Source organism: Schistocerca cancellata, chromosome 1 (genome assembly GCF_023864275.1).
Source record: "Schistocerca cancellata isolate TAMUIC-IGC-003103 chromosome 1, iqSchCanc2.1, whole genome shotgun sequence".
Lineage (NCBI taxonomy): Eukaryota > Metazoa > Arthropoda > Insecta > Orthoptera > Acrididae > Schistocerca > Schistocerca cancellata.
Window position 1 is genome coordinate 494,292,823 of NC_064626.1, and position 25,317 is coordinate 494,318,139.

A 25,317-nucleotide genomic window follows, 5' to 3' on the forward strand; every position below is an offset into this window, starting at 1 on the left:
AGATTTACTTTTGCAGTTTTGTAGCATTCGACTACCATTCCCAGGGCGTCTCCTCTCTTAGCGTTTTATTCGGTACTGTCATTACTCAGGTAATCGTGATGAAACGCTTTGCTTCTGTTGCTGTTACTTACAGTATAGCCATACGTGCAACGCTATAGTGAACCAAAACTGAAATGATAGATTAAGGGGTATCTGAATTGGTTATTAAGCATTAAGGCGGGCAGTGGTAAAGAACGCTTGGTATCCTGTGTGACTATACAGTGGTTATCGAGTCTTCGTGTATTTATCACTGATATCGAAACACAACATACCTCTCAACTGCTCTTATTATAACACTGTCTCTTAGAGGGTGGAATCTCGTGGTTATTAAATACATATCAAATACTAACGGACATGTAGCATGGAAAGAGGCTGAATCAACTGGAGATCAGCTTTAATAAAATGAACATTTATTCCACAGAACTACCAATCCACACATAAAAATCGTCGTTACATCATAAACAAAGATTAGTTCACTGTTGTCCCTTACACACAGGAAATAATAACCTAAGTTAATCAGCAAGGAACATCACTCAGGAGGACACCGGATAGACCCTTTGATATTGATGGGAGAAGGATAATATAAGACAGTCCCAAATAATCATACAAGGCAGGAGAAAATCTGTGTCTGGTACTCTCAGTAAATTCCACTTATTTCGATGAAAATTGATCCAGGGATGCATGTAGGGGTCCATTATTGTCGGGGTAATTAGTACCAACCGATTAGAGGAGAAGGTTACGAATAGATTAGGGAACCAGAGCCAACCCCTGAAGGTAAAACACATTAATTCCGACAAAATCTGTTACAGACACCCCGGATCCAACATGTTCTTATTCCCTGAAAGTCGATTATAACTTCACTTATTGCCTGATTATAAATTTCTAACTGCTACACGTGGCCGTGCTCACAAATCAGTAGTTTTGATACTATGAGCGGTCATGAGTAAGTAAGTTAGTGCATGTATAATAACGTCAGCTGCCCTCACGTTTTGCTGTATGGGTAAATATAGATGTGCGCAGCCAACACCTCCCACCCTCCTTCCTTCCCCCTCCCATTCGCCCCAGTGGCAGGAGTATACATCTAGGCACTGTGACTGAAGTAGTTACACATTACATAGCGTGTACATTACGCAGCAAATGTAATAATTTTTTACGTGGCTTATGTTTCGTTTCCGTTTGCTACTTCGCCCTCTTAGAGGTCGATTATTTTTTTTTTCTTTTTACATCATAAAGTAGCTTGTCTTTCTAACGGCTCACATTATCTCCATACCAAACTTCATCACAACCGGTTGAACGGTTTAGTCATGAAATTGTAACAGACAGAGATGCTTACGCATTTAACAATATTAGTCTCCAATTGTGGATGAAACACATTGAGGACTGTATAAGCACTGTGTTCATTATGCTGAACCGCATTACCTAGAACATAAGGACCAAAAAAAGCATTTAACAAATATTACAAAGTTTAAAAGTCAAAAAAGTAAGCAGCTTTACCAAAGAGTATATACTTTTCCGTAATTCGTTTAATACTCTTCAGAGCGGTAAATATCTTGCACTACAAATTTCTAAATTAGCCTATGTTCTTCTTCAGCGTTCAGCCTATCTGCAAAACGATTTAGAAAAGAATGGTGCGAAAAGTGGCAGTTGACCCAAAATAACGAAGAGTGTGAGGTCATCCACATGAGTGCTAAAAGGAACTCGTTAAACTTCGGTAACACGATAAATCAGTCTAATCTAAAAGCCGTAAATTCAACTAAATACCTAGGTATTACAATTACGAACAACTTAAATTAAAAGGAACACATAGAAAATGTTGTGGGGAAAGCTAACGAAAGACTGCGTTTTATTGGCAGGACACTTAGAAAATGTAACAGATCTACTAAGGAGACTGCCTACACTATGCTTGGCCGTCCTCTTTTAGAATACTGCTGCGCGGTGTGGGATCCTTACCAGATACGACTGACGGAGTAACTCGAAAAAGTTCAAAGAAAGGCAGCACGTTTTGTATTATCGCGAAATATGGGTAGTGTGCCACATAAATGATACAGGATTGCCGGCCACGGTGGCCAAGCGGTTCTGGGCGCTTTAGTCCGGAACCGCGCGACTGCTACGGTCGCAGGTTCGAATCCTGCCTCGGGCATGGATGTGTGTGATGTCCTTAGGTTAGTTAGGTTTCAGTAGTTCTAAGTTCTAGGGGACTGATGACCTCAGATGTTAAGTCCCATAGTGCTCAGAGCCATTTGAACCATTTGATACAGTATTTGAGCTGGAAATCATTAAAAGAAAGCCGTTTTTCGTTGCGACGGAATCTTCTCACGAAATTCCAGTCACCAACTTTCTCCTCCGAATGCGATAACATTTTGTTGACACCGACCTACATAGGGAGAAACGATCACCTTGTTAAAATAAGGGAACTCATAACAAGTACGGAAAGATTTAGGTGTTCATTCTTTCCGCGCGCTATACGAGATTGGAATAATAGAGAATTGTGAAGGTGGTTCGATGAACCCTCTACCGAGTGCTTGAATGTGATTTGCAGCGTGTTCATGTAGATGTAGATGTAGACATCTCCATACCAAATTACACAGCAATCGGTAAAAGTGATTTAGTAGTGAATACGTAACAGACAATTACTTTCACACTTTCACTGATCAGCCAGAAAATTATGACCACCGACCTACTATCGATGCAAACGCATCCAGGTGACAGCAGCGTCACCTGGCGAGGAATGACTGCTAGCTAGCCAGACTCACACATGGTGCATGTAGATCAGTGAATGTGCTGTCCGTGTGTAAAGTGGTACAGGCGCGCCATCTATCTGAGCCTCGCCGAGGGCAGATTGTGATGGCCTGGAGACTCGGCACGAGCATTTCGAAACTGCACCCCTTGTCTGGTGTTCGAGGAGTGCTGTAGTGGGTGTCTTCAACGCGTGGCGAAATGAAGGGGAAACCGCGTCCAGACGTCATGACATCATGGGATTGGGCAGCCACCCCTCATTAGAGTTGTCGGATGTCGTTGGCTGAGCAGAATGGCAAAACAGGACACGAGATGGTGGAACTAACATCAGACTTAAGCTTGGACAGGGTACAAGTTAGTCTGAAAACACAGTGCGCCGAACACTCCTAAGGATGGCCCTCCGCAGCCGACAACCCATGCCACACTACGACATCGGCAACTACGACTGAAATGGACACGTGACCGGCACTGGACGTTGGCGCAGTGGCAAAGCGTTGCATGGTCTGTCGAATCCCGATACCTTTTTCATCATGCCGATGGGAGAGCGCGAATCAATCGTCTTCCAGGGGCACAACTCCTTGACTCCTGTACTGTGGGACGAAGGCAAGCTGGCGGCTGCTCCATTATGCTCAGGGAACATTCATGTGGGCATCCATGGGTCCAGTGGAGCTTACGCAAGGTACCATGGCGACCAAGGAGTATCGTACTTTGGTTGCAGATCACGTAAACCGCTTCAAGACGATCATGTTTCCTGACGGCAGTGGCATGTTTGAGATAATGCGTCATGTCAGAAGGCCAGAAGTGTGATGGAGTGGTTCGAGAAGCACAGTGGCGAGTTCCAGTTGATGTGCTGGCTCCCAACTCGCCAGATCTAAACTCGATCAAACACATCTGGGATGTGATTGAGTGTGGCGTCAGAGCTCATCGCTTCCCTCCCCGTAATTTATGGGAATTAGGTGACTTGTGTGTGCAGATGTGATGCCAGCTCCCAGATTACCTACCAAGGCCCCCTTGCTTCCTACCATGAAGCATTGCCGCTGTTATCCGTGCCAGAGGTGTACTTATCGGCTACTAGGTCATCATATTCTGGCTGATCAATGTATGATATTAGTAAGGAACTATGGATTAAACGCACTGAGGATTGTATACACTTTGTATTCATTATGTTGAATCGTACTATGTGGAAAATATCAATTAATAAAATCATATTAGGACTACGTTAAAATTCAAAAGTGAAAGACTAAATAATATTTTCAAAGAGTAAATATGTTACCCTAATTCACGTGGTATTCTTCAAATGAATAAATGTCTTGTACTAAACACCTTCTAAAGTAGTCTATGTTATTCTTCAGCGTTCAAGCTGCGTCCATACCAAACTGCAACTCAGTTACTTTCCCATTTGTAATAATACTATGGATTTTACACAAGCGCTGTGTACAAAGTAAATCTCAAAGTTGTCCGTTAAAATTATTGCTTACCAACAGAACTCATTTAAAAAATGGTTCAAATGGTTCAAATGGCTCTGAGCACTATGGGACTTAACATCTGAGGTCATCAGTCCCCTATAACTTAGAACTACTTAAACCTAACTAACCTAAGGACATCACACACATCCATGCCCGAGGCAGGATTCGAACCTGCGACCGTAGCAGTCGCGCGGTTCCGGACTGAAGCGCCTAGAACCACTCGGCCACAACGGCCGGCAGAACTTTATTTCTCTCGAAGGATTCGAATAAAGTGCAGTGTGACAAGCACGAAGACGGTCGAACGTTATGTGCTTCATATCTGACTGGCATGGTGATTAGCGTCGTGTCTGATGATATTAATTCTAGGTGAAACTAGTAAGGTACAGATAAAAATTAGCACTTTCTACTGAACTTAAACGATACTTCGTGAATGATTTATCACTGGACTCCTCTCCAGACATTTTTTGATGCGAAAAGTGTCCTGCTTCGAGCGACATAAATTGAGTCTCACCCAGGGGAGCTGTGTGAGAAAAAGTTGATGGGAAGCGGTTTTTCGATGAACTATAGGAACTCGTTTACTCCAGATAGCAGAATTAAGGAACGAGCTATCTTTAACAAACCCTGTGCTGTGGCACGCGACGTGCAGGGAAGCGGCAAAAAGTCGGAAAAAGGTCCTAAAAGCCGTGACGAGCTGGGCTGAGCGTCTGGCAAACAAGGCGCCCCTCTGTGCGAACAGTTTCCGCCGGCTACCGGCTCTCTGCAGGGAGAGGGGGGGGGGGGGGGAAGAGGAGGGCGGGGCGGCGACGTGGCGTAAACGGCCAAAGCGGAAACGAAAACAAACGGACTGTCGGCGGGGACCGGGAGGAGAATCGTACCACGGCTCTCCAGACACCGAGGCTGTGCTGTGAGAGGCATGTGCAACAGAAAGGGAGAGGGGGGGGGGGTGACACCGGCAGGCAGGAGCATACAGGAAGAGAGGAAAAACTGGGGAAGTGAAAGGAAGGTTTGGCATACAGTACGTGAGTTAGGTTAGAAGCAGAGGGTACAACAACGTTTATTAACAAAAGCAGGAGTATCAAACAAATTTTTGGTTGGATGGAGAGTTTATTAATAGTCAGAACGCAGCATTTCATATTTAATGAAGAATCATTGGATTGGCATAAGAAGTAGCAAGTTCACGCATGACCCACGGAGGTGTGTTAGGACTTGTTGTTCATACTGTATAGAGGGTGTTCAAAAATTCCCATTACAAAATTCTAGGCCTTGCAGATGGGAGTGAGTACACATTTTGAATAGGAACCAACATCCGAAAATGTTTCATTTGAAAACATGTTTGCTAGATAGGTTTGCAACAACAGGGCAATGGTGGTGTGGGGGCGCTTTCGTGGGACTGGAAGATGTCGCTTGACGTTTACCTTATCTCTCTCATTCTTTGTGAATGTCAGAGGTGGTATGGATGTAGTTGTTGATCATCCACAACATACCAGACGGGGCTGGGAGCAACATTCATTCCACGCGCAGTTGCTCATGTACTCGTTGTAGGTTCTCTTCAACGTGATGCCATACGACCTTTCCCAATTCGGGTGTGCAACGTCTCCTTGGGGCACAACAGTTATGTCTGCTGTTGGTGGAGGTAATCTTCCTTGAAACCGTTGCGTAATTCTGGTGAAAAGTGTACCGATGTAGTGGGACGTTGTTCATAACGATCTTGATAAAGGCGACGAGCAGCTTTTTCATTACACTGACCTTAGCTGTACTGAAGGATAATGCCGGTGTGTTGTGCAAACGTGTACTCAAACATGTTGCTCTCGTGAAACTTCCTGGTAGATTAAAACTGTGTGCCGGACCGAGGCTCGAACTCGGGACCTTTGACTTTGGCGAGCAAGTGCTCTACCAACTCCGTTACCCACGCACGACTCACGCCCCGTCCTCACAGCTTTAATTCTGCCAGTACCTGTTGCTCTTGTCAATCACAGACACATGAATGAGGCTCAAACCAAATCAGAGATGAAGGATGACATTATTCAGTCCGATGTAAGCATTCAGAGCGATGACTACCCTGTTAACCTGCCCAACGAATATGTTTTCAAATGGCTGTAGCACAGAAATAGTATCTTCCTGGATATGGATTCCTAATCATAATACTGTATTATATACTCATTCCTCTCTAGAACTGCTAGAAGTTATTACACTACTGGCCATTAAAATTGCTACACTACGAAGATGGCGTGCTACAGACGAGAAATTTAACCGACTGGAAGAAGATGCTGTGATATGCAAATGATTAGCTTTTCAGAGCATTGACACAGGCGCCGTTGCCGACATCTACAACGTACTGACATGAGGAAAGTTTCCAACCGATTTCTCATACACAAACAGCAGTTGACCGGCGTTGACTGGTGAAACTCTGTTGTGATGCCTCGTGTAAGGAGGAGAAATGCGTACCATCACGTTTCCGACTTTGATAGAGGTCGGATTGTAGCCTATCGCGATTGCGGTTCGTCGTATCGCAACATTGCTGCTTGCGTTGGTCGAGATCCAATGACTGTTAGCATAATATGGAATCGTTGGGTTCAGGAGGGTAATACGGAACGCTGAGCTGAATCCCAACGGCCTCGTTTCACTAGCAGTCGAGATGACAGGCATCTTATCCGCATGGCTGTAACGGATCGTGCAGCCACGTCTCGAACCCTGAGTCAACAGATTGGGACGTTTGCAAGACAACAATCATCTGCACGAACAGTTCGACGACGTTTGCAGCAGCGTGGACTATCAGCTCGGAGAGAATGGCTGCGGTTACCCTTGACGCTGCATCACAGACAGGTGCGCCTGCGATGGTGTACTCAACGACGAACCTGGGTGCACGAATGGCAAAACGTCATTTTTTCGGATGAATCCAGGTTCTGTTTACAGCATCATGATGGTCGCATCCGCGTTGGTGACATCGCGGTGAACGCACATTGGAAGCGTGTATTCGTCTTCGCCATACTGGCGTATCACCCGGCGTGATGGTATGAAGTGCCAGTGGTTACACGTCTCGGTCACCTCTTGTTCGCATTGACGGCACTTTGAACAGTGGACGTTACATTTCAGATGTGTTACGACTCGTGGCTCTACCCTTCATTCGATTCTTGGAAACCCTACATTTCAGCTGGATAATGCACGACCACATGTTGCAGGTCCTGTACGGGCCTTTCTGGATACAGAAAATGTTGGACTGCTGCCCTGGCCAGCACATTCTCCAGATCTCTCACCAACTGAAAACGTCTGGTCAATGGTGGCCGAGCAACTGGCTCGTCACAATACGCCAGTCACTACTCTTGATGAACTGTCGTACCGTGTTGAAGCTGCATGGTCAGCTGTACCTGTACACGCCATCCAAGCTCTGTTTGACTCAATGCTCAGGGGTATCAAGGCCGTTACTACGTCTAGAGGTGGTTGTTCTGGGTACTGATTTCTCAGGATCTATGCACCCAAATTGCGTGAATATGTAATCACATGTCAGTTCTAGTATAATATATTTGTCCAATGAATACCCGTTTATCATATGTATTTCTTCTAGGTGCAGCAATTTTAATGGCCAGTTGTGCAACAGGAATTTCCGAACAAGCTGTAATAATCTGGCAGACAATAATAATTACATCTTCAATGTTTTTGCAGGTGATATCGTTATGTAGTATCTGAAATCAAGCTACACAGACTTTGCAAGCAGGTCCTGAGATGATAGCGGCCATGGGCACCATAGCCACTACCACGTCCATATTCAGCAGGTGCACCAGAGTGACTCCCAGTGGCAGGCGCAACCACCCACTGCACCCTCGTCCCCCCTTTTCCTTTCAGCTCAGGGAGTCCCACAATCTCAGCTCTGCCACTGTTCTGCGTCCCAGCAGACATTTTAAAGTTCTTTTTTTTTAAATATTTAGTTGCAGGCACAGCCCATTTCACCAGATACAATTGTTTCACATAATCATACAAACAAGACAGTGGTCCAACTTCATTACAAAATACACTGCTTCACAGTTGCTAAGGAACACTGACACTTACCAAGAAACAACTACCAATTGTTACAGAGAAACCGACAACTGCTTCACAACAACCGACCAAAGATGGTAAAAGTAAACGTAGAGGGCGGGATGTTTTAACTGCAGAAAAGCCTGTATGCATTCGACACTTCATGCAGTACAGTTTTTGACAAAGTTTGTGAAACTGGTTAGTGTGACATTTCGTGTGGTACGGCAACAAGTCTGCAAGACATCATTTGAGTGCTTACAAACAGGTATGAGCAGTTTGACAGTCCGAAGCCGGTTGAAGCGTCACTACTGTGGACACAGATATTGGGTGAGGCGAAAAGAGTCATCTCGCGATTAAAAAAGGCCACTAAAAGATAGGAGGTCATAGACACGTCACCACTTTGCAACTGATTTGATACATCGAAAAGAAATGGACATTTCAGTCCTAGCGACTAGTCGAGAGACGATATCGAAGAAGACCAGAAGAAAAAAAAAGAGTGTGATATTTCTCCCCAATAATACACGAGCGATAACCCTAGGTCCATCCAGTTGCGGCAAGATAAATGTCGTTGCTAACACACCCAGATGGAGTCCGCTTTCAGCAAATTAGTGTTTTCTCAAAAACACTGTTTCAACCAAAATACCAACTATTACAAGACGTATTGCAAAGTGTGACAAATAGAACATTCAGTGAAAGCAGTAAAATCGCCACACCAGAAACAGCAAAGCAAACACCGTCTTCATATTTGGTGACGTTGCTGTGGAAAACCAGGATCATATTCGAAGATATTTCTATTTCGATCGTCATATGGGTGCTGATGTATTTTATTTGAGTCGAATTTATTCCAAAATCCCAAAACAGCTAGTGATGGTACTGCAGATCTCATTATAGCATTCAAACAACACGTTTTGAATTTAAAGCGCATTTACCAAGCGCATGTAGAGTGATACGTCATTCAATGAATTTGTAAAGATATGCAAGGACTGCTGGAATTGCACACAATATAGGTTTCTTGTTACTGAGAAAACAAGAAAACTGAATGATGGTAGGTAAAGACGAAACTTCCACGAATTTCTATGTGTATAGCTATGAGAAGGGGTGACTACTTCAATACATATCACATCATGGAAAAGGTCACATACATGTCGACCGCTCAACCTGAAGGGGTGGGTACACATAGAACATTCACATGCGCATGGATGGAAAAATTCAAGCTCTCGAACGTGGACTTAGGGATGTACGCAAGGATATGATGACATATGTCAATTCCTTCTGATGGAGAGCAATGCATTAAATGATAGGGTTAATGTAACTGCAAAGAAAGTATATGACCTAACTCTTAACGTAGACGCAGTAGAAAGGAATGTACGAGTATATGTGCAGCACTCAGGTTAGTGTGTAACAAGATGTTGACTAAACATAAAGTCATTGAGGCATGGAAAGGTATTCGAGAGAAATTATGGTTGCTAAGGTTAGGACATTTGGACCAGGACCAAACACTGAGAGAAACCTTTAAGCCAGTTACTAAATCTCTCCGGTAGCTCTGAGTAAAATTATGTTATGATGATCATGATGCTATCATTGATATCGTTAAATGTCACAGCAATGCTGGGATAGATAGAATATTCGCCATACGAACGTGAAGCCATGTGTGCTTGGCACAGAGCTTATAAGTTTAACAGATAGCATAGTACAGTTAGGTGATAGGGAATTTCATAGAATACCATGTCTACTGAACCTTATTTTCGTAAGACACCCAAAATCTTAAATTATTCCCCCAAAGATCTGGAAATGTATGGTGAATTTTGCATTTAACGATCTACATAAGAAATTAAATGGGCAAGCAAACAGTCAAAGCAGTGACATACAAACCCATTGTAAAGCCTATATTAGCTGATGGAAAAAAGCGTCAGTGATGCTATTGCCATTCAACATAAAATAATAAACAATCGATTTCATAGTATATATACTATGATGATCCAGATGAACTAACAGATCAGCTACGACTGCTCGTGGCATCAGCTGCCGCTGGTAATACAGACCATTCAAATGAGGTGGTTCAATAATTTCAGAGCTTAGAGGGACAGAGAGGGACCAGCGAATAAGTATGGAGACAGTAGTTCGAGATCTGCACAAACCAGAATGCAAAACATACCCGCATAGACTGGTAATGATTAAAGTTTTGGATGACCTATGGCAAGCGGATCTGGTAGATAAGAGGGAATATTCACATGTGAACAATGGTTTCAAGTACAGGGGATAGGCAAAATAATGTGAACAATGGTAGTAATGGGATATTGAGTTTAAGGCTCAACAATGCAAGTAAGGTATGTATCGCGGTGGACTGTGCAAGTTCAATAGGGACTAGGAATTAGTCCATGTTGTTTACGAGTAGTACACAGTAGTATCGGGACAACCTACGTTCTACGCCAAAGTACCGTTGTCCAAGATGGTGGGAAAGTGCCAGGCCCCCCTGCCACGCTCCCCCCCCCCCCACCCCCTCCATTGGTGGGGAGTTTAAATTCCATCAGGACAATGCAACCTCTACTAGCCTAAGAAAATCGCGGGAAGATAGGTCACTTGGGTCACCTGCACTAACCTAAGGCATCCGACCGCTACCTCTTGCTAGGAACTGGCACCAAAATTGCATTTTGGTGGTAAAGAAAGGTAAATTTGCATGTCTCTACTAAGCTAAGAAAATGGCGTGAAAGAAAGGACACTTGGGCTACATCCACTAACCTAAGTCATCCGACCCACCCACCCCCCTTTGGTGGGGAGTTCAAATTCCATCAGGACAATGCAACCTCTACTAGCCTAAGAAAATCGCGGGAAGATAGGTCACTTGGGCCACCTGCACTAACCTAAGGCATCCGACCGCTACCTCTTGCTAGGAACTGGCACCAAAATTGCATTTTGGTGGTAAAGAAAGGTCAATTTGCATGTCTCTACTAAGCTAAGAAAATGGCGCGAAAGAAAGGACACTTGGCCTACATCCACTAACCTAAGTCATCCGACCGCCACCTCTTCCTATGGATTGGTGAGAAAAGGACTCAGCCTGCACTGGGCTGGTGGAGAGAGGATGGAGTGTACTTTATCTATTTTGGAACAATTTATTTAGGAATGGAGTACATTTATTACACTGGTACAAAACACATGCTCTGACATGCTTGGGGTCACATCACACAGCTTACAGACATGCGAACCACTAAAAGACTGCTTGCTAATCGTCAACTGTCAAAATCATGCCCCAGTCTTCATTTAAACAATTTGAGCCACTACCGCCATCCGGTGTGTTCGCCACGAGGTCCAGAGCCCAACTGACCTAGTACACAGTACCAATGCCAGAGAGCACTATCATCCCTCTCACCTGTTCGACCGCTTTCTCTCCCCCGCAGTTCTAACGGGACACGTCTGACGTGCCTAGCCTGCATGAGCGCATAGCGACGTAACATCGCATAGCCCGCACGCGCATGTGGGCTTCGCATATCTATCTAAATAAGCGCCAAGTCTTCCTCTGGGCTGCGCGCGTGTGTGTTCATCGCCACTGACATCCTTCCCATCCCTACCTGCACTCCAGCGAAGACCTATTTGCAGAGCGACTCACCCTCGCAGACGATATAGATAAACTGTTCCACTGCTCGCGACACATGTGTGTGTGACGCGTATACTGACATCACAGATTATGCGATAGAAATCTGCTCGCGATTGTAACGGTACTCGTGCGACGTGTGTAGCCCGCGCGTGCATAGTGACGTCACAGCGTATAGCCCGTATACGTATACAGTGGTCACAGATCATGCAATAGAAATCTACCCGCAATTCAATCGGAACACGTGGGCACCGCTACCCCCGGCCCATTAACCATCCTGCCAGACAAAAATTTCAACTTTCCCAGATTCCGCAGTGTGTTTATGCGAAAAACATCACTGAAGACTATATGAAAATCTGGAAAATGTGAAATTGTGAATTTAGATCTCGCTGGAGGACCTGGAACCCACTCGGTGGCGTACGCTAAGAAAAAAGTACAAATATCTACTATTTAGACTCATTTGGTGTCCTGCAACCTCCAGAAGAATTACAACAATACTTAACCAACAGAAGACAAGTGTCCGCAGCTCGTGGTCGTGCGGTAGCGTTCTCGCTTCCCGCGCCCGGATTCCGGGTTCAATTCCTGGCGTGGTCAGGGATTTTCTCTGCCTCGTGATGACTGGGTGTTGTGTGATTTCCTTAGGTTAGTTAGGTTTAAGTAGTTCTAAGTGCTCAGAGCCATTTTTTGAACAAGAAGACAAGTGTTCTATAGACGCAACCAAAACTTTAATTCTGCGCATCATGCATGTTCCTCCTGACATTTACGAAGGGGGATGTATAATGAGGTGTATTAAGCATCCATTCAGCAGTTAATGTTCAGATTCAATGTCGTATACTCTGACTTTAAATGAACGATCGTCTGAATTATGCGCGAATTACTTTCCGCCAATTGTTTTAAACAATGGAAAGTGGAGCATTGCTCTGGTTGGGATGGAGACATACAACAGAATTCCGAATATCACGGAGGCTAACAGTAAACTGCATCTGGTAATTAAAGGCAAAAAATAAGTTGTGGAAATAGAACTTTGCGCATACGATATAGACGATTTGGAAAACGTTTTAAAACATTCTGGAAAAGGAATAGAGGTATTTGTAAACATCAATAGACTTAAATCATAAATAATAAATGCTACGACTGACTTTAATCAGGAAGGTTCGTTAGGACGAAGACTGGGTTTCACAAAAGGGCAGATCTTGTGAAAGGGTTCTGACAAATTTTACAGATCTGATCAGACACTGGATATACTCCCTATTAGTGCAATCCGTGTCGAGTGTAACATTGCAAAGAAGTCGTATCTCAACGATAGATTCATTCACACCATTTACGGATACTTTCCGTCAGTTTGTAATCTTATCCTCCCACCACATCACTAATTCTCTGTCTCTGCACAAGTTTTGAAAGCTTTATGAGGCGTAACATATACAAAAGAAAAACTTTTTGCTTATCTTCATTTCCTCTTCTTATTTTTGGCTACGGTTATTGCGTCTAGAGGCACATTCTTGCGGCTGAAATTTTGATTTATAACGCTGTGGGTTCCTGATGACTAAATAATGAAGATTTGCCTGTATTATTCATGAATTTTATTCTTTGCCACATTTTTCAGCATCAAACCGTCTTTAAAATTTCCACTTTTGTCACACCAAAAATTACATTATTAGTGACACCATCAAAAACACATCTGACTGCATCAGAATCATGCCCACTACTGCCTACATTCTGCGGTACTCACAATATTCCAAGGAGTTTACAGAGCAAAAGAGTTTACAAACTTTCTTGACGAAAGAAGTATCATCACCAACACACAACATTATTTTATAAATGAATCCAGAAATAAATTTAATAATTAGTGTTAGTTTGTACAATTAATGATATGAATTTTAAGTATACCAGAAATTTCGTAATTTCAAATATTTTTAAAGGAAGAGTAATTTCAACTGTAGGTACAGAGCACTAACAAATTAATTTCTTTTTATACATTTTAGCCTGAAATATAACACAACGTACACAAAATCAAATGAAATTCTTTCAGTGAAACAGAATGTTCATCTATACCACATTCGGGATTAATCCTAGTATCGGATACTTCTATAAAAAAGGTTATGTTAGAAAGGGTGTCCCATTACAAGTTGGATAAAGGTATAAGATCGTTGAGACGGCCCCCATTGCAGTGTACATCCCAGTGACAGTTCATAGATTGGACTAACTGGAGATGCGTATTGTAGACAAGAATAATCTACTTGTTGACTATCATGGTGAGAAAATCAATGTGCGGTTACGTCTAAGACAGAATGGGCGTAAAGCATAAGACCAGTGCACACAACCCACAGCACGGCACTTCGCAGCAAAACCGCAAGGTGATAACACGTGCGAACTACGAGTCGCTCAACATAACCGCCCCAGTAGAATATGATAAGCGAATACCTCCCGCATGAAGCTTATGATTCAAGTTCGTTTAACAAGAACGATGAAATTAGGATCGTCATCCAACACCAAGACACTGTAACCCTCCCATGCCATACATTTGGACGGAGCATTTAAGAGAAAAATATGGTTCTCCCACAGTGGAGCTGAAGCTTAAACATAATATTTTTGTATTCCTGTTTGAACAGAGACAGTATGAACTTAACAGGGTTGAAATTGGCCATACATGTAATGTAAACATAACATACGCCATTAATACATACGCCTATGCCTCGTCATCGGACTTAAAATGCAGGATGACTCGTAGGTGAGCCAGTGGCTAGAACAGCACAGGAGTACAAAAGATTTACTGCACGCATTCCTCTAAAACTGCACATGGGGTACTTTGAGGACATGCAACGAATTATTATGAATGCTAAACAGGAGCTGTTTTTGTCATGGACTGCGACAGACAACAACTCATACATTCAAGGACCCAAGAAAACAAGATAGTCATCAATAAAATAATACTGAAAATGTCCCACTTCATTGTAGCGGACAAGAAGCGTTTGAAGCTTTCAAATGATCTGACTGCGGGTGCTTGTTTACGATTATGTTTCCATTCATGGGAGCTTTTTGAACACCCAGTGCTACCGGCAGCAACAAGACAAACGCGAGCTATTAAAACCTTTGTGCAATTGGAGACACTCAGATTCGTCATACTTGCGTTTCAGACATATAGAAAGGGGAATATACCAATGATTCCATTGATTCCATCGAATTTCACAACTGCAACTTAACTAATGCCAGAGATTACATGAATTCGGAATTCTATTTGTATGACAATTTATACCTGTAGTGGGACGAAAATGTACGCAGTCTAGCATTTAGTATGTATGCAAAGTTCTGTGCTTCTTATTATGAAGAGGAGGGATATCTACTAAGCCCAAGTAAATTCAAATAGCTGGCACCAATCATTGTAAAAGGCTGCTCAAGGCAACGAGATAACAGAATCAGGAGCTCTAGATGTGCAAACTGAATTTGAACCTCCCACGAATTTTCCTGAACATACAACAGCGTCGGCTCTAGCTCTACATGACCGCATGGTTAACTATTGGCCGCTCACAGGTGATGTGCAGTGAGGTGTATAATTGAAGACGTGCTGTACCATGCCCACAGCTTTTTGCAATGGCATCTCGAGGTGTGAACATCACTGCAGACGTTCAGGATTTCTATGATGATGAGCGCAAACAGTCCATATTTAAAGTTGTTGCATTCGTAGCATACACAGAAGATAATGGAATGATAAAAAGTTCTCAGCAAGCATTGGATAGCAAAGGCTTTTCAAGGATGTGAGGTGTACTAAAACATGGAGGAGTGTTCATTGCTTAACGCTTTTCCACACTGGAATTCACTGAATTGATCCTGGTATAACCTATAAAAATGTGTCGTTGCTTCGATTATTTGACCACACAGATACCATCAGCAACGTCAAAGGGAAGGAGAAGATCATGGGATCCAACGAATCTTCAAGCATGCTGCTATTCAAGGCCTGGAATTCTGCAGGTGCCCTGGTCTCCATCGACTCAGGAAGAATAACAATATGTGTGAAAATAGTGTTGTGTCTACTTATGAAAATGTAAAATTATTTTAAGTTTGACGATACATAAATGAATTTGTTACCTTGCATTCTGTGAACTTTTCTTTCTGATTTCACCCTGCTCACACTATGACAGTCTGCAACTTTTCCCTGATACTATCGCTGTGGTTCTCCTCAATCATACGTGATACAATTTTAGACATGTTCACTACATGTCTTGTCTTTGTAAGTAATCAATAATTGATACGTTTTCTGCAAATAACAACAACAGAGAAGCATGGTAAAGAATTTTTTCATTTATTCAGATCTTGAGATACAATTTGAGTTCCCATTACTTAATACATTTCTTTTGAAAATAATAAATAAAAAACTTTCACTAGTTGAAATATTTACAATGTTCAGATAGACATAAACCTACACTAAAAACTAATGTGGAGATATTTTTACTACAACTAAATTACACAGTCCCAATAGCACCAATTACATGGATGAACAATAGTTTTGATGGAATGTAAACTACACACACTTACAAATTAATCTGACTTGGACAGCTAGCAGCAGGTGAAACTTAAAAACTATTCTGTTTACAAATGTACACACACACACATACGCAGACAAACACACACACACACACACACACACACACACACACACACACACACACACACACACAAACACAAACACATTTATACACACGATGTGCAAGATAGAAGATATACATTTGTTTTTCCCCTAACGTGCGAGGTACATTTTTTAACAATTGTATAGATATTTTATTTCTCCATTAGCTTATACATTGTGCGCATCTATATTTACATACACTCTTAGTTAGCATGCATATCATGGAAATATATTTACATGTGTGTACACAGTAGACACATAGTGTGCATGTATAAGTATTTACACAAAACACACACACACACATACACACACACACACGCACATACACACACACACGCACACACACACACACACACACACACACACACACACACACACACTCACACACAGTTACTTGCACTATGATAAAAGGACTGTCACATTTACACCCAACCTAATTATCTCCCCCTCACGGTCGAGTTTCACTCTCATCATCAAAAATGACCTTGTTGTCTTCATGAGGCGACAGTCCAATTTTAGACTGCTGGTACAGTGTATACTTTCTGTCCTCCCAATCGAATACCAGTTTGCCACACCAAATGTGGTGGCTGCAGAAGAGCACAACGGACACCACCGTACAGGCCCTGCAAATAGCCTTCTAATGATAGGGTTCTCAAATACCACATGACGCACACCCTTAGACCACCTTTGGGTGGCGCCCTCCAATGTGTGATTTGCATACATTTTTGCTTGCAGGCCCACAAACTCCACAGTTTCTGACCCACTCCCCTCATCTTTCATAAGACGGATAACTTTCACATTCTGTGGAAAAATTCTGTAAAGCTTATCAGCTACATATCCATACGTGTTGGCTTCTTCACTGTAATGCTTCCTTAGTTCATATGGGTCACAATTCTTCATCCAGTAGATGAAGTTATCTGTACCCATATAAAGTAACTTTGATCTGAAAAACAAGTTTCCGAAAACTCATAGTGGAACTGGAACATGTGGAGTTTGGGTAAGCCTAGTATACACATCCCCTCATAAATAAATTTCTTGAGCTCCACTGCAACCTTCGTTATCTGCACAGCTACAATGTTTTCACTGAATATGGTGACCCACTTAAAATTTGGTGTGGAGATGCATTTTATTGCGCTCCAACGCCGATCCCACGTGTTTCCCTTGATTTTCCACCTTGTATTCATCTTCGGGCACCCATCGAAACTCGCCAATTGGCAGAGGTTGTTGCACGCCATGCCCATATAAGTCATTCACACCCAAATACATGATGTAACTCGAATCAAGTGATGGGTTGAAAATGTCACCCATCTATGAGTTATTTGCCTTGGCATGCCTTTGGACACATTGGCAAAGTCCCCCATGGATCCCTCGCTCAAAAGGAAAGAAGCATGTCAGGATCGCTCAATAATTCGATGCTGCGTTTAGTTTTCTTGAGCATTGCGTCCAAAGACAACCCAGGTACTGCGTAACAAAAAGGCGCGATCCAGAGAATATGTGATCATGCATAGACTCTGGAATTTCTCGAAAAAACTGGCAAGCAATCGCACGTCTGTGTACATTTAAAGCTTGGTGTACTCTCCTAAAGCGGAGATATTAAATTAACGCCAGACATTCAAGGCATGCTCAGGCTCTGCATCCAATGCCTTTCTGACAGGAGAGTTATGGCATCGCTTGTAAGGTTGCTGGAGAATGCGGTTGTGTTGGGTCGCCTAGATGAAACTTTTCCTCATCGAGAAATGCACCTCAAGTGAAATGCATATTCTTACTAGTTAGAGTTTCAACGAGGTACCGGAGTGGTGCCTGAATACAACGTAATGAGGCAAGGAAATGGAGCGTAATTCTTGGCCTCGTTCATTTCGAGAATGGAATACATTTCTCGAATCTCTCAGGGGGGACACTCATCTGATCATCATCCATAACGAATTTAGCCTAGTTCAAAATAAAAAAGTGAGCGTCATACCCGCTTAAATTATGAAAGAAAACGAGTATATGTCGTAGTACTTGCATGTACTGCATGTATTGTGAGCTGCAACACGAAACTTCACCATAAGATGGCATGATCCCTACGAGGAGTTTCCTTTTTTCAGTCTAACGGCAAGCCACAAATATGACAGTCAAGCACATTTTTGTACAAATCTCTATTTTCCTTCGATTTTGCCATGGGAATGTTGGTTCTGTAAAGTTTATCAAATTCCCATGAAAGCATTTCAGCTTAGTGAGCAACCAAACAGTAGGATTATCCCTGACACAAGATTTGATACTGTTAAGACTTGAATCATGGGATGATACAACTTGGAATGCAGCCACATATGGTATGTGTTTTTCTGTGAAGGTAGTATTTGAGGCTTTGAGGTCACCTTCACAGTTGGTCAAAGGAGTGAGGAGGCATGGTTCAAATGGCTCCGAGCACTATGGGACTTAACATCTGAGGTCATCAGTCCCCTAGAACTTAGAAATACTTAAACCTAACTAACCTAAGGACATCACACACATCCATGCCCGAGGCAGCATTCGAACCTGCGACCGTAGCGGTCGCGGGGTTCCAGACTGAAGTGCCTCACATATTACCCTTCTTAGTACAAATATCATATACCTACAGAAAAATTATTAAAATATCTTTTTTTTAGAATATGCACTTACATACTTACATGATATCTGCGATGGCTCCTGCTTATCTTTGGCACATGCCTTCCAGGAAATGTGTGTGATGAATTTTTTAAATAATATGCCAGACAGCAACATTATGAATACACAGTACTATGCTATGGAGAAGATATACATATATCCTATTGCCACCTAGAATAACTCAGAAAGTATGATAGTAGATGAAAAGTTTGTGGGACAAATGTTGCATGGGGCAACGGGGGCCATAACATTACGTTGGTTTTTTGTTGCTAGATGTGGTCGCGTCAGAGATATGAAGGTCAACTTTGGTTTTTAAATTTGGATGTTATAGTTTGGTACTTATTTTCTGATAGCGGCTATCGAGACGAATCCATTGATGTACAACTGTAAGGTCTTTGAAGGTCAACGAAGGTCAAAAAGGTGGCATGAGCGTCCATTTACAGAAGGTGTTCGAAGTGATGGCCATTGGTATCACTGCAGTGCTGCAATCTTCTTATCATGGATTGAGTGATATTCTTTATCACTGTGACAGTTATCAAAGCAAATATTCGCCGAATACGGCGTAACCATCTAATGTGCCATTGACATGTAAACACCATTCGACGGTTTCGCATTCCAACACTAATAGGAACGGTAAAACTAGTATCGTCGAATCAAGTGGATGTGAATGATGTATTCCTTCGAAGAACAAGTCGACATACTTCTCATTTACGGAGAATGACAACGAAATTCAGTGAGAGCTAGAGACTTATACGCTGAAAGATATCCTAAACATACTCAGCCTACGCGTCGTGCATTTAAGTATGTGTATGATAAACTGAAAACAAGTGGATCTTCAAGGCATCGGAAACATATCCGGCAAAGGAAAGTTATTAACGAGGAAATGGATATTGGTACTCTTGCCACTGTGGTTTCGAGATCGTTGTGTTAGTTCGCGTCAAATCGCAAGGGAATCTGGTATGAGCCTATCATTAGATGGATATTGGTACTCTTGCCACTGTGGTTTCGAGATCGTTGTGTTAGTTCGCGTCAAATCGCAAGGGAATCTGGTATGAGCCAGAGTATTGTAGTTCGTGTTCTGCATCGCCATAAGTATCATCCTTACCGTATCAGTCTCCACCAAGAATTAACTGGTACAGATTGTATGCGCCGCATTGAATTCTACCGATGGGCTTTACTTCAGTTTCAGAGGAATGACACATTTATTAATGAGACCTGGATGGGCAGGTAACCAGAGAGCGCACAGGATAAGTTTAAGGTCGTGGATGGGGCCGTAAACAGTTACTGTGGGTTTGCACAATCAAACACACAACTTTATTTTTCTAAGAACCACTTATTTACACGTTGGCTTAAGGATCATAACCAAACAATGTGGCTGAAGGCCGAATTAAAGAAAGCTTAAGATGGTTTCTGGGCTGAAGGCCCAAAATCACACAGGAAACACAAGAACGGCTGAAGGTCTTGCTTAGAAATCAAAAGCAATTAAAAATAGAAGACAAATTAAAAAAAAAACATGCAATGAAAACAATTAACGGCTGAAGGCCTAGACTACATGTCTGAAGGACTACTATAATTGAGACACATTAATAAACAATTTTTTTACGCAAGAAATTTTCTTTTAATTAATTTTGATTTTAATAACCAACAGCCTCAGTTGCAATGTTTACCTAGATTTACCTAGGTTTCACTCGGGATAACACAACCTTCTTCAGAATAAAAGTAGCTACCGTTTGTCCGTAGTGGACATCGCCAAGTTAAAATTACAATTCGATAAATTATCGTCAGACTGTAAAAACGTATCTGAATCTGCCTCGGCCCCACTTCGCGACCGGGATGTGGCAGCAACGAGTGCTGTACTGGAAGCTCTGTGCCCAGCTGACGGCTAGCCCAGTGTGTCTCAGAGACGCAATCACGTGTTTTTTCGACAGACATGTTCAAGCGATCTGTAAGTATTTCATGACGGCATCTCTTGCGTGGTCGGAAAAAGCGCCGTAAATTATTCGCATGTTCCACACACTGCCTTGTCACCCACCAATTGTTTAAACGATATTCCACACACTGTCTAGTATCCCACAAATTGTTTAAATAAATAAATAAATAATATTCCACATATCGCCTTGTGTGCCAGAAATTGTTTAAACAACATCCATACACTGCAATCGATTTCCCACCAAATAGGCAGTCAAGTCTATCAATCAATCAATATTTTATGAAGTGGACAGTATCCATCAATAGCATGCAAAGAAAATTGTTGTACACAAGAGGATATCGATTTAACTGATTAGCCCATGACTTTGATAGAGTGAGGGGTATTCGAATAAATCAGGCTTGACCAGACGAAGCTCATGTTCAACGACAGAATATCGAGAGGGAGAGGAGAAGAGTGTGCCAGTACTGCCATTTAAAAGGTTGCGAAATTCAAAAAGTATCATAGAATCGGCGGGGGGAGGGAGAGGGGTGGGGGAAAAGTGTCCCAGAACCGAGCAACAGGTTAAGGGTGAAGACAAAGAAAATGCCCCAGGACCAGCATTCAAAAGTGTGCGAAATTAAAAAAATGCGCCAGTATCGGTGGGGGCAGGGGGGATGTGGAGGTGGGACCATCCATGATGTCATCAGGGGAGAAGCGAATTAATTGCTCAGTTAATTAATTTTCATAATTAATTTGACATCAGATTGATATAAAATGCGCCAGAGCAGACATTATTACACTACTTCTCGCCACGAGATAGTATGGACAGATAGGGAACACGTTACACAGCGTAGAATATTCATGAATGCCATACAAATGGCCAGGCGTTATGGTACATTCAGGCGTTATGCACAATGGCCAAATACTGCTGTATAGCTTTGTGTGAGGGATTGTTGCAGCACATTGGTATTTGCAGGAAGATTATTCTTTATCACTGTCTGCTTAAGGTTCAAATGGTTCAAATGGCTCTGAGCACTATGGGACCTTGAGGTCACCAGTCCCCTAGAACTTAGAACTACTTAAACCTAACACGTCCATGCCCGAGGCAGGATTCGAACCTGCGGCCGTAGCAGCAGCGCGGTTCCGGACTGAAGCGCCTAGAACCGCTCGGCCGCACTGGCCGGCTCTGGTTAGAGCTGCGGTAGGTCATGACTTCTTTATGAACGACAATGCCCGCCCACTAAGGTATGGGACACACTGGAAAGTAGAGATGTTGAAAATATAGAACGGCCTGTGTACTCCCAGGACTTAACCCTACAGAGAATTCTGGGATGCTCTTGTCAAATGTGTTTCCCAATGAACACCCCCTCCCCTAACCATGCCGATACTGAAAACCACCTTGAGAGGGGAGTATGACAATGCCCCCCAAGGACTCCTCAACAGTTTGGTAAACAGGATGAATAACAGGTGCAACATGAGTATTAGTGCCCGAGGAGGGTATATATCTCTTACTAAAGTCCGATATCTACCTTTATGTTGGGAGTCTAACCTGTCTCAAACATGAACTTTGTTCATCTCTGTTATCTTGCTTTCCCATGTGGTGAAACCTGTAGCATTTTTCGTTGTAAATATACCACCCCATCCCTGTTATATATGTACTGCGCGCCTCGTTGTCCTTTATTGCCTGTCATTATTCCTGTCCAACAACATCTCTGTTCCTTACCAATTGACAAGCAGTGTATAAAACAAAACTGAACGAAATAAGTAGTCAGGAAGGTCCTTTAGTCTAACTGCGCCATTACAATAAAAGTAACGAAATTTTAACATAAAATCCTATGATATATAAAATTGGAAGATATTTTCTGATGTTAAATTATATATATATATAAGGTAAGGGTCTTGGCAGAGTCTTGGTATATATATATATATATATATATATGTATATGTATATATATACTTAATTACTTATCGCGAATGGACCCAGAAGGATCACGCAAAGCTTTCTGACGTCGTTTCTTCCATACTTCTTTCATTCGTTCTCCATGTTTTCTTGTTCTTTCTTCTGTCCATTTTGTTCCTGGTCTCTTTAGTGCTTCCTTCTCCGACAATACAATCCACTTTTCCACCTTATTTCTAAAAGTTTTTCTATCTTTGACATCTTTAAGTTCAATATTTGCTTTTTGTAAATCTAATTTTACTTGGCTAATCCATGGTGTTGTTGATTTGACTTTTTCTATGTAAGTGAGAATTCTGTTGGTGAGTCGTGTGGGGGGAAGTCTAGTGACATGTCCATAAAATTTTAATCTTCGCCTTCTTATGTCTGCTGCCAGGTTTGATATAGTTTCTGTGGTTCTTCTTGATTGTATCCGGTATCCTTCTTCTGTTAATTTTGGACCTAAAATCTTTCTCATAATTTTGCGTTCTTCTTTTAGTATTTTTTCTAAGTCACATTTTGTGTGGAGTGTGAGCGTTTCACTAGCATATAGTGCTGCTGGCTTAATTACTGCGCAGTAGTGTCTGATTTTTGTGTTCGAGGAGATGCATTTCTTATTGTATATTTCATGTGTCATACCATATGCTCTCTTCATTTTCTGTTGTCTGATCTTCTGTGCAACTTTCTCTCCTCCGGTTGGCTGGTTGGCTCCAAAAAAAAAAAAAAAAAAAAAAAAAAAATATATATATATATATAATTGAACATAATAAAATATCTTCCAATTTTAAATTTCGATTTTACAAAGACGGAAGAAACTGCAAATACATCTGGCTACAGATCTGTTCATGAAACAAAGATCTACTCTGAGAGAAAAGTAGTCCTTAATTTTAAAATACTGTACAGCGTAATTGTGCTTGGATGCTGTATTTATGACGTTCTATTAGAATATGTGCAATGTCGTTGTAAATGAGTCAGGAATCACATCTTGAAGGGTATTCATGTGACCTGCTCTTATTAATGTGTTAAGAGCAATAATTCTCTTCTCGTAAGCGTCAAACTGAAAATTCAAGGCTGGTCTAGGATCTGTTGCTGAATCGCCCAATATCGCGTATCTTTGACGATTTGATCCACCAGTCAAAGACTTCAAGACTCCAAAGTCAGCAGCCTGCATCCCAGTAGGCATGGCCAACAGCACCCAACGTCAGCAGCTGGCCTCTGAGTCAGAGGCCTCACGCATCCACAGTCAGGCACTTTCACAACGTGCTATCCAGGTCACAGCTATACAATCACAACAACGTTAAGCTACCGCTCATGACAGCCAACAATCCCACGCCCTCACTCAGCAGGGTCCTGCATGAAATGCCTCCTGCTGAAATAGCAGCCATCTGACCTAGGCCGATTTAATCAGCAGCCTTCTTCCACACCTTCAGTGCACATGAAGATATACAGCGCCAGTTCTAGAATGTAGCCAACCCCAGCACACGGCTCCAGCACAAAGGGACCAAGCGAGGTGGCACAGTTGTCACCATGGTGGACTCGCATTTGGGAGGATGAAGTTTCAAATCCCCATTCAGAAATTCAGATTTAGGTCTTCTGTGATTTCCCCAAATAGCTTAAGGCAAATGCTGGTGTGCTTCCTTTGAAAGGACACACCCCACTTCCTTCCCCATCCCATCCCCAATCCATTGTCATGCTCCATCTCCAATGGGCTCGATGTCAGCGAGACGTTAAACTCAAGTCTTTCTTTATTCCTTCTTTCTAAAACGAAGTCGTCGATACTGGCCCTAGGTGACAATTATGGGCAGGAGGAAATACATTCACGTAATTCTGATACAGATGGGAGGTGGCTAGGCACAACCGTAAAGGCATACGTGTACTCTGACAGCATCTGGCGTTGAATCAGTTAGCCACAGCACTGTGGGAAAAGTATGACGCCATCAAAGATATCCATGCAGCAAAGATATGGTCAGCGAAACTTGGCAGCATCGTTGGATCCTGACAACTTGCAAATGGCGGTTCTTGCTGCAGGCAGGCCCTTTGTTTCTAGATGTGAATCGCGTTGGACAGACAGCGTTCAGCCGACTAATGAAATATCAAAAGGCTCCACAGAGTTCGGGAGACCCTAGCAATCGTAGTGGATGGATCCAAGAGGACGGCAGTTGCTGTTGACTTGATCTGTTTGGTTTCATGATTCAACCAGCGATGTCCGCAGTGTTCAGTTACGACTTGGAAAATTATTATGTGTACGAATCATTGTGTTTGTGACTGCCTTGTTAGTAACAACTCATTTTACCATTACTCATGGCAGTTTATTTTCAGCACTTTGTAACTATCATAATAATTGTCGTGCCTTAAGGAACAAAAGACGACCAAAATTCAAGGCTTCAG

At 42.5% G+C, this 25,317-nt stretch overlaps 1 protein-coding gene across 1 annotated transcript in view; it reads right to left on the reverse strand.

Annotated features, from left to right (window-relative positions):
* The window catches only part of LOC126178021 (uncharacterized), a 399,168-nt gene that overhangs the window by 268,838 nt on the left and 105,013 nt on the right, over positions 1–25,317 (reverse strand). The gene's annotated exons all lie outside the window — the stretch shown is intronic.